Source organism: Spinacia oleracea, chromosome 6 (genome assembly GCF_020520425.1).
Source record: "Spinacia oleracea cultivar Varoflay chromosome 6, BTI_SOV_V1, whole genome shotgun sequence".
NCBI lineage: Eukaryota > Viridiplantae > Streptophyta > Magnoliopsida > Caryophyllales > Amaranthaceae > Spinacia > Spinacia oleracea.
In genome coordinates this window covers 135,318,210-135,329,663 of record NC_079492.1, presented here as the reverse complement: position 1 = coordinate 135,329,663, position 11,454 = coordinate 135,318,210, and positions in this window count along the sequence as shown.

The following is an 11,454-nucleotide window of genomic DNA, read 5'->3' as shown; positions in this document are numbered from 1 at the left end:
TGTTCGAAACGGAAATTAATTCCGGAATCGGAAATGTTAAATATTGTTCGTATCGGAAATAGATTCCGGAAATGGAAATTTAATCGGAAGCGTATCGTACGAATTAGCATCGGACGAGGCTTGCCGGACGAAGGCCCAGCACGAAGCCGGGGCCATCGCCCAGCAAGCATGCGCGCCACAAGCCCAGCCAAGGCAGCGGCCAGGCCTACCGCAAGGCAGGCCCAGCGCGCGCCAAGGGCCACGGCTGCGTGGGCCGTGCTGCGCGGGCTGCTGCTCGCACGCGCATGGGCAGCCCTTGTGGCTGCCGTGTGTGTGTGAGTTTGTGCTCATGCATGATTCCTGAATCTGCAAGAGTCAGTGTATGATTAAATGTCTATTCCTAATTGGATAAATTAATTAAATAGAATTCATGTAGGATTCTAATTCCAATTAATTCGCATCCTACTAGGATTACGATTCCTTTTCCATAACTCTATAAATAAAGGCCTAGGGGTCATAATTTATATACAAGTTTCAAAGTATTCAAAAGTGAGTTTTTTGAGAGAAAATCAAACACACATCTTGCTCAAAAGTGCCGAAATTTTCTAGTACCTTAAGGGCGATTCTAGTTGGTCAATCTTAAGGCGGATCCGGACGTGCTGTGGACTATCTACGGAGGGACGACACTTGGAGTCCTAAAAGACTTGTTCTTGTTCGGTTCGGGCGCAGCTAGGGAGGGCACGCAACAAAGAGTATGCATCTAATTATGCTATATGATTATGTGTAAATAATATGTTTCCTGGGTTAATGGTTGTTTCCGCATGATCTATGAAAATGTCATATGTATCATAACCTAACAGTGGTATCACGAGCCCCTTATTATTTTCATAATCTAAATTGCATGAACATGGTTAAATATTACAAATTTGCAAGAATTAAAAGGGGTGATTAATTTTCGTAATTGTTAATTAATTGCAAATTGCGTTTATTTAATTATATGTACGCAGTTTTTCGGCAGTTTCTTCATTACTCATCCGAATTGAGTGATTTTTGTGTCAATTCCGAACCCAGAATTCTCAAATTCGAAGCCTAACTATGACTTTTCGAAGGTTTTAGTTTTTCGAATGCAAAATTTCGTAAATTTAAGATGTTAAATTAAATATTTGCGATTCCTGTTGATAAATCTTGAATTTTTGATTGACCTACTGCATATGTTTAACAAGTTTGAATGCCTAGTCTTGTTAATTATGCAATCTAATTTGTAATTATGATTAATTTGTTGAAAATTAGAATAATTTAGAATTAATTTGATTTTCATAATTAATTGTAATTTAATTAGAAACCTATGATTAAAAACCACCATAAAAATTGTAAATTTACGATAAATTTTAAATTTTTATGACCTAGACTTGAATCCATAACAATCGGAAATCAATTGGATAATAAATTTTCGATTTTTTCGCCCTAAAATTATGAAATTAATAATATTTATTAATTTGTCATTAATTTTAAATATAAATTTTAAATTTTTATGCGATTCGTTCAAATAAACTTGCACGCACGAAGCAATGGACGCTTCGTGTTACCCTTAAGGGGTGTTGTATAATGCGGGCATGCGACGACGAGCAAGGGAGCTCGTCGCCCGTGCGGCACGAATGCAATGAGCAAGGGCGTAGTGCACGAGCACAAGGCAGCAGCCCTGCCTTGTGTCGTGTGCCACGAGCAATGAACGAATGGGCATGGGCGAAGGGCGAGCCAAGGCAGTCGCGTGTGGGCAGCAAGCGAGCTGCGCCACAACGCGCGCTGCCTCGCACAAGTGCGCGCAGCCGCGCGCGCAGCGAGCGCAAGCTCGCGTGCCACGAGCGCTGCGCCCAGCACTGCTCGCGCGCGCAGCGCGCGATGTCGCTCGCCCAGCGAGCGATGTCGCGCACCAGCGAGCGATGGCTCGCGCCAGCGAGCGATGGCTCGCGCGCGCAGCGCGCGATGTCGCTCGCCCAGCGAGCGATGTCGCGCCCCAGCGAGCGATGGCTCGCGCGCACAGCGAGCGAGCCAGCGCGCCCAGCGAGCGATCTCGCGCGCGCGCACTGCGAGCGATAGCTCGCATGCGATGGGGCGCTGTGCGGAGGCTTGCGATGAGACAGCAGCAGCTATGCGACGAGCGCATGGGCTGCGCGCACATGGCCAGCAATGGCTGTGTGCGTGCGGCCCATGGGCGTGCAACGCGTAGGGTGTTTGCGTTACGATTAGATCGTTTTGAATGTTTAATTTGAAAATTTCAGTTCACGTAATTTTAATTAATTTTAAAATTAATAATTTGAATTAATTTCTTGGATTTTAATTTTGAATATTATAATTATAATAAATGGAATTTATTCTAATTATTTTACTAAAATTAAAATCATGAATTAATTTAAATGCGACTGAAATTAAATTAAATTTTTGGATTCAATTATAAATTTATATGAGCTTTAAATTTTAATTAAATTTGTATGTTTCCGGTTAGACTAGAAATACAATTTTATGTTTAAAATTAGTAAAGCATATGAATTTATTGGTTTGAGTGGGAGCGCTTTTTAGTCATAAACTCTTGATTAGGTCTACAAATCCTTAAGGTTAAAACAACTCGATTAGAATTAATAAGGACTGAATAATTGGTAGATTATTGGTGCCCTTGATTAATTGCTGCAAATGTTTACGTGATGCATAATGTGTTTTACTAACCAGCTATGTGGGCCATTCATGATAATGAATGGGTGAATGGTATATATTGTATATGTACTGTTTTGCAGGTTATGAAGTGACTAGTATGGCCCAAATAGGATAGAAAATATGGTCTGCGTACCATTAATTTGAATGTAATTGGTCTAAAGCACCAAAGTTATTTTTCAATTCAAAATGGTCTGCGTACCATCAAATAGTTGTAATTAGTTATAGCTTATCCTATTTGAAGAAAATGGTGCCTCCCACGGAGATTTTCAAGACGGACTTTGAAGTCAAAGCTTCAAGATGAAGTCGGGCCATACTAGATCACAAATATCTTATGCATGTTTTAAGTTATTTATTGCTTTAAATATGTCTTAAAATGCATGAGATCAAAAGCTTGATTATGTTGCATGATTAAGGATTTTAGTTCACTTAAAATCTAACCAACATAGTAAGAGCCTTAAGTTCCAAACTTAAAAATTGAGTTAAAAGGTGCCATGCCAAAATATACACTTGCTTGGATATCCTTTACATCAATCTAGTAATAGTTTTCGCTCAGCGAGGTGTTACTTATTGGTCCTAAAGGGGCAAGGTACACAAATAATTGTGAGTACATGTTAGTTTTGGTGAAACTCAACGATATAAGTAAGGAGTCCTTTTATGTCGTGGCAAATTCGATAGGTTTACCTAATAAGTTCTTAGACGTACCTATCAACCAAGAATAGTTTCTAGACTATTAGCAAAAGGCTTTTGCTTACCTAAGATGTTCTAGGATTAAGTCGACAAACTGTGCTTAGTTCTTCAATGATTTTAGGATCTTGGAATCATTTTATTCACACCTGCCGGAACAATAAAATCGAATAAAATGCTAATAACTTGTTTGAATTGCATGGTTGCTTTAATTTCAAGTTATTATTCATGATAAATGTTTAGACTTTGCATGCTTCAATGTATGTTTTAATTATTGTTTATAATTAAATATCTTGCACTGCAATAAATCCTTTTAGAAAGGTAACAGTAAATTTCCTCGATTGGTAGTGAATCCAAGAACGATTCACGGAAATGAGAGAAAGTGAGCAATTTAAAATGTACGTTTCTTATAACGACTTTTATGGTTGTTTTCGAATATCAAATTCGAATGGCAAACCAATTGGTGCTTGTGAATTCAAAATACACTGTAGTTTTGAGATCATAAAGCATTGAGCTTAAACGCTCAGCTTTACCAATGGTTAACAACCTAATATCTTTGTCCATTTAATTCTCGAATGTGTCTAGTCCCTAGACATTCGAATAGATCGATGCTTAGAGAACTTTAGAAGCTTCTGGTAAGATCATCTAGTTGAAACTTAATATTCAACATAAATTAAATGTTAAGAACCTTGTTGGGTGACATTGGACATGTCTAACAAGTATAAAAGTCAACACTAAAGAATTCAATTCTTAAGACTATAAGAAAGGGTACAAGAAATAGGAAACAAGGAACAAATGAAAGGAATTTACGATTCCGTCTCTACCTATAAATTTATGTTTAAAGAGAAGTGACCTAGCAATCAAACTTCCTTGGTATCATATACCGCTTGAGGTTCTTACTTCGGTAATAACTCAAACAATGGAAGCTAGGATACACTAATGACCTACAAGTGGGAAATGAAGCATGGCAATGCTACATTAGTTGTAGGGTCATCTAGTTTGTTTTAAGTCCTTTCAAAGGCTGGAACTTAATGGCTATTTTGTTCCATAATCAGCATACCTAAAATTCTGCTTCAAACACAGAAAGACTCACATTCAGAAGAACAAAAACAATGCTTGTTTGTTTGTTTATTTGAATGAAATGGTCAATTACTGGTTGAGTCAATATGCTTGATTAAAACAAACAACTCTTTAAAGAACTTTACTAGGTTCAAATCAAACCCTTGATTTGAGTTCCATTAAATCTTTGGCATTGTTACTTAGACCATATCAACAAGTTAACATTCATAAGCTCTATTTTGATGGACTTTTTGAAAGTTGGTTGATTTCTAGATCAACTTAAGACAAGCTAGTCTTACTTGTTGAAAGTAACAAAGAATATGAACTATTGTTAGAACGCCTAGACGATAGAGTTCAAAGCTAAAGAAAGGTTTTATGACTTTATTATTTCACATGGACTTGAGTGAATATAGGTTTATTTACTCAAATGTGATATAAGTTGAATCTGTTTGGCTAGTTCAAAGATTCAGAAGTATAAAATCCACTCGGTAAGAAATCATAAAGATCTAGGTTAGATCATGTTGATGATTACTTGAGACCAAATATGATCATCAATGATTGTGTGTTGTAAGTTCACAATCTAGGTCCATAAGATATGGCATATCTTAGTTGGGATAATCGAAGTCAATTAGTACTTGATTCGATTAATGATGAATCATAAAGACTATTCCTATAATTTCTAAAACAAAATGCTCAACTACCACCAAACTAAACCAATTTCGTCAAAGCTATTGAAAAGTAATTTCAGAATATCTTTTCATAATATATCTAAAGAGTTCCTAAACTCAGTGGGAGCTTAGTGTTTGTTATTCAACAAACTAAGGTCCAAGTATAGATATATGTTTCATTGTGATTTATTCAAATGAGACACAAGGGTATTGTTTCTACCACGAATTTTGAGAACATAATGTTTGTTTGCTCGAAATGATGTCCTTTTGGAGATTCGTTTCCAAAATGACAAGTGGGAGAAAATAGACCTCGAAAGTTTTCGAGGCGAACAACAAACATAAACGGACATTCCGGAGGCTTTTCGAAGTGCTTCAGAAAATCCGAACTTATTCTTTAAGGACTTTAGAAGTGGCTTTAAAGAATAGACATCTCTTAGAAGACTTTACAAGTGCTTCAAGGAGAACAGAATATTCAAAGGACTTTCAAGTGGCTATTGATATTCTGTTGTTTGATGTTCTATACCCAAGTAGGCATAGAATTCAAGTCACTGAAACTATGAGATTCTTCTATTAGATAGTAAAGAAACATAGAGATCAGGTCAATGAAACTATGAGATTCTTCTATTAAATAGTGAAGAAACCTACAACTTGCAGTCAAACTATTATCATGTAGATTAATGAGTTTGTGACTTGTAAGAAAGCTATGACGAAACCTAGATTCCCTAAAATGGTTAGAGGCCATATATAGACTCAAATGTTTTAAATGGTTAGAGGCCATAAAACATACTCAATGTTTTGATGACAAAATTAAAATTTTGTTGATTTGCAAGAATAGTTTCACATCTATTGGTTGCAAGTTTGTTTTAAGGATAAAAACCATCAAACATGGAATTGTGTTCACACACAAAGCTAGATTAGTTGCTAAAGGTTACAAGCAAATTCATGGCATGGATTGTGTTGAAACCTCATGCAAAATCGTAATGCTTAAGTCTATAATTCAAGCAATGATTGCATATTGGTACATATGGCAATTGGATGACAAAACGTATTCCTCAATCAAATGTTGGAATAAACTATGTACATGGTATGTCATAGGATTTGTGGATCCAAATAAATGCTTGAAAAGGAAAGCTAGCTTATGAAATCTAAGTCCAGATTTAAGCAAGCAATTGGGAATTAGAACTGTATTTTAGTGAAGCTAATAAGTATTTTAGTTTCATAAAATATACATGATTCTTATAGATATATAAGAAGTTTAGTGGGAGTACTTAAAACTTAATTGGTCCTATGTGTATTACACACATATCTCTCTATTGTGAAATAACATTCAAATGCTAATGACTTAGATTTTGAAATTATTCATCAATGATGGACCATGGCGAAACTTAGTACATACTGGGTATTAAGATCTATTTACAAAAATCTTATGATATTGTTTTGGATTAAGTAATGGCATTTACTAAATCAAACACGAAAGTCTCCATTGGAGATATTCGACCCATGTGAATAAATCTAAGTAAAGAATGTTTGAACTATGTATAAGCATTTACTAAGTTAAACATCAAAGAGTCTAAATGAGATTCTTAACCTATATTATATGTCGAAGAATTTAGCTGGATTCAGTATCTGCTGAAATTGAATAAGCTAAAGTTACATGAATAGAATTCAATTGGGAATTATTCTGCAAAAGAATTTATCATGTATGATATAATATGAGGATCGCCAAAAACGTATCGTATGACTTTAGCCATGACGAACATATACCAATCTCTATTGATCTAAGTGAAGATCAACTAGATCGAGATCAAGAATACTTATGGTACTTGAAAAGGTACATAGGAATAGTTCTTGATTCAAGGAAATAAAGATATGCTAAATATTGATGCTACACGCATAAACACTGGCAAAGGATCAAGCTAGACCCTTTGGAGTTAACCATTGATAAGGACGAGCTATAGAGCATCGTGTTTTGAAATGGCAACATGGGTTGGAGACCATGAGTTGTTGCGTGGGAAATTAAAATAATAATTTCTATGTTCCAAGATATAGTTGGAGAATCTTCCACATATCTATGAACTGCCTGGATAGGTAAATCCAAAACAAAGCATCACTAGCAACCTATACAGTTGAAGTAAAAGTAATTATTGCCTAAGAAGCAATAAAACAGGGTTGTTTAAAGTTCTTCACTGAACTTGGGTAGATCACCTATCTGCTGGCTTGATGGTTCTTCATTGAAAAATGCGTAGAACCACTCTTGAAGCAAGAAAAACGTCTGCTATCTTGATGGTTCTTCATTGCAAAATGAGTAAAACCACCATCGAAGTAAGAAAGACTAGATCACATAATAAACAAACTCGAAAAGATCTTATCATCATATCTCAAAGAACATTCGATGAAAAGGATGTTAAGATTGGCAAAGCATGATAACTAAACCTATGCAACAAGTGAGAAGCAACACTCACATTGTAGCACTGGAAATCAAGCATAGCTTTGAATTCCATGAATTGTTTTAGAAGATGGGTTTGAGGCCCATGGTTATAAAACATTGGGGTTGAACATTTATCATATATGAAAAGTATTTTCATATTCCATTTAATCTTGGTTTAGTATTAAATGATGAGTCCCTTCAAATTTGACGATATATTCAAGATAGACTGTCAGGACCAGTCCTGTGACTAAGAAATGTCTATCAAGTGAACTTGAATGTCAAAGGTTGAAAATGGTCCCTAATCGGAGTTTTCTGTAAAATTGGACGCATAGAAAACGTTAGACGATTAGAATGCAAGATGACTAGTAGTTCTGTTTCTTGAACTATGTGGACATGGCAATGTCATAATCATTTGCATAGATACTTACTTTGGGAAGACTAGTATCGGACAAGACCTATGAAACTTTACTGTAAGAGATGAAAGTCTGTCATAAGTAAATTTCATTAAATTATTAGACACTAAATCCTCAATACCTGAGTGATTTGAGATTACTTGTTTGAGAACTGGTTGCTTTGACGTTGACCAACCGTCGCACCGTAAAAGGAGGCTATAAAGGCAACGCTCAGGTAATCACCTATCAAACGAAGTCTAATCTCAAGATCGCAAGATTGGGATTGTCCTCCCATAAATCGGGATGAGATGCTTAAAAGTTGTACAAGGCCACTCGGAGAGCTAGAAACTGTGAAATGCATGGCCGTGCTCGGATGAATCATAGGCTATGATTATCTGTTTATTTGATCAGTTGAACTCTGAAACCGAGGAACACCTCTGGACATAATAAGGATGACAACTCTTACCTTATGTTCAAGAGCAAGCATCGAGCGACAAAGGAATTAGGAAATGCACACTTGTCCCTAAGGACAAGTGGGAGACTGAAGGAAATAATGCCCTTGGTCCAAGTATGCATTCTATGTTAAGTCTAATAAATGCGGTTCAGTATTAATTAACAAGTTAATAATTCAGTGAGATCAAGTGAGCTGAATGCCTAGCTAGAGGCCGCTTCAGTTCAAGTGGAATTAATGATATTAATCCACAGCTTACTCTTGACTGAACCCGTAGGGTCACACAAATAGTACGTAAACGGATCAAGTATTTAATGGCATTAAATACTCCATCTATGAATATTCGGAACCGACGGATCTTGGTTTCAGTGGGAGCTAAGATCGTCACAGGCAAGAAATGAATACTCCGGAAACGATGATATTGCCAGAAATGGAAATATGGATCGTATCGGAAATATGAATATTATCCAAGTCGTAGATGTTGCCGGAAACGGAAACATGGTACGTATCGGAAAATATTATTGGAAATGGAAATATTACCAGAATCGGAAATATTACCGGAAACGGAAATATTGTCAGAATCGGAAATATTGCCGGAATCGGAAAATAATTCCGGAAACGGAAATATTAAATATTTGTTCGAAACGGAAATTAATTCCGGAATCGGAAATGTTAAATATTGTTCGTATCGGAAATAGATTCCGGAAATGGAAATTTAATCGGAAGCGTATCGTACGAATTAGCATCGGACGAGGCTTGCCGGACGAAGGCCCAGCACGAAGCCGGGGCCATCGCCCAGCAAGCATGCGCGCCACAAGCCCAGCCAAGGCAGCGGCCAGGCCTACCGCAAGGCAGGCCCAGCGCGCGCCAAGGGCCACGGCTGCGTGGGCCGTGCTGCGCGGGCTGCTGCTCGCACGCGCATGGGCAGCCCTTGTGGCTGCCGTGTGTGTGTGAGTTTGTGCTCATGCATGATTCCTGAATCTGCAAGAGTCAGTGTATGATTAAATGTCTATTCCTAATTGGATAAATTAATTAAATAGAATTCATGTAGGATTCTAATTCCAATTAATTCGCATCCTACTAGGATTACGATTCCTTTTCCATAACTCTATAAATAAAGGCCTAGGGGTCATAATTTATATACAAGTTTCAAAGTATTCAAAAGTGAGTTTTTTGAGAGAAAATCAAACACACATCTTGCTCAAAAGTGCCGAAATTTTCTAGTACCTTAAGGGCGATTCTAGTTGGTCAATCTTAAGGCGGATCCGGACGTGCTGTGGACTATCTACGGAGGGACGACACTTGGAGTCCTAAAAGACTTGTTCTTGTTCGGTTCGGGCGCAGCTAGGGAGGGCACGCAACAAAGAGTATGCATCTAATTATGCTATATGATTATGTGTAAATAATATGTTTCCTGGGTTAATGGTTGTTTCCGCATGATCTATGAAAATGTCATATGTATCATAACCTAACACGTTCTACATACAAGTAAACGACTATAATTTTTAACTTTGTATAGTATTTTTTATACACAACTTTGAATTTATACTTTTTCATATATCCTTTTTACTTTCATGTTTTTCTAATACAGCAACTTTTCGGTAGGACCGCCTTACAGGCGCGTGTAGGAAAGACCGGGTGATACAACCACGCGCGCGTGGCCTCACTCGCGGTATAAAAAAAAATCTCTCTCCTCTCATTTTCTGTTAACGCGTCTCAAAAATCTCTGCTCTCAGTCTCTCTCCTCCAAAGCTCTCTGCCCCCCTCTCTCTCCTCCAAAACTCGGACACGCCGTCGTCCCATCCTCGCCGCCGTCGTCTCCTCCTCACCGTCCCATCCTTTCCGCCGTCTCCTCCTCACCGTCCTAGCCTTGCTGCCATCGTCGTCCCCTCTTCGTCGTCGTACTCCTCGCCGTCCCTTCCAAAACCCTAGAAACTCTCATTTCTCCTTCCTAAATCTCCGGCTACCTCAGTCACTCCATTTACGACATGGATTCCGACTAGCCCGGTCACCTCGTCGTCTCCGCCACCTTAATTTGTAGATCGAAGAATTTTTTTTTTCGAATTAGTGATGTGATTTAGTATTGTTTTGTGGTTTTGATTGCGTATGAAAGGCATCCTGCAAGGGCTAGGAGGTAGAGAAGAGGTGGAGATCTCATACCGAAACGGTGAAAGAAGGAGACATATCGGCGGTTTATACAGAACCGGGATCGTTGGCCGATGGATGCGACGCGAAGGAAGAACAACTGCACAAGCTTGGCTGGGGACCTGGGCTGCGGTTTTGGTCGCAAGTGTGTGGCTAGGGTCAGTTAGTGACTATGTAAATTAATGACTATGTAAATTTATTTGATATTTTTGTTTTAGTCAAGATTAATTTTGTTTTAGTTAAGAATGAATTTGAATTAGTTAAGAATGAATTTGTTTTAGTTAAGAATGAATTTTTTTTTTTTTGAAATCCTAACTAAAACTTCAAAAACCATAACTAAATCTCGAAAATCCCTAACTAAAACTCAGAAAATCTTAATTGGTTTCATTGCTTTAACTAAATCGTTTCATTGCTTAACTAATTGGTTCTATTGCTTTAACTAAACCGTTTCGTTGCTTAACTAATATGTTTCATTACTTAACTAATTGAATTCAAACTAACTGATTGGTTTCATTGCTTAACTAATTGAATTTCAAACTTAACTAATTGGTTCGATTGCTTAACTAATTGAATTTCATGTTTACCTAATTGGTTTCGTTGCTTAACTAAATCATTCCATTGTTTAACTAATTGGTTTCATTGCTTAACTAATACGTTACATTACTTGACTAATTAAATTTCATGTTTAACTAATTAGTTCCTTGCTTAACTAATTGGTTTCATTGCATAACTAATTAGTTCCATTGCATAACTAATTGGTTCAATTGTGTAACTAATTGGTTTCATTGATTAACTAATTGAATTTCAAACTTAACTAATTGGTTCAATTGCTTAACTAATTGAATTTCATGCTTAACTAATTGGTTAAATGCTTAACTAATTGTTTTCAATGCTTAACTAATAGGTTACATTACTTGACTAATTGAATTTCAGGTTTAA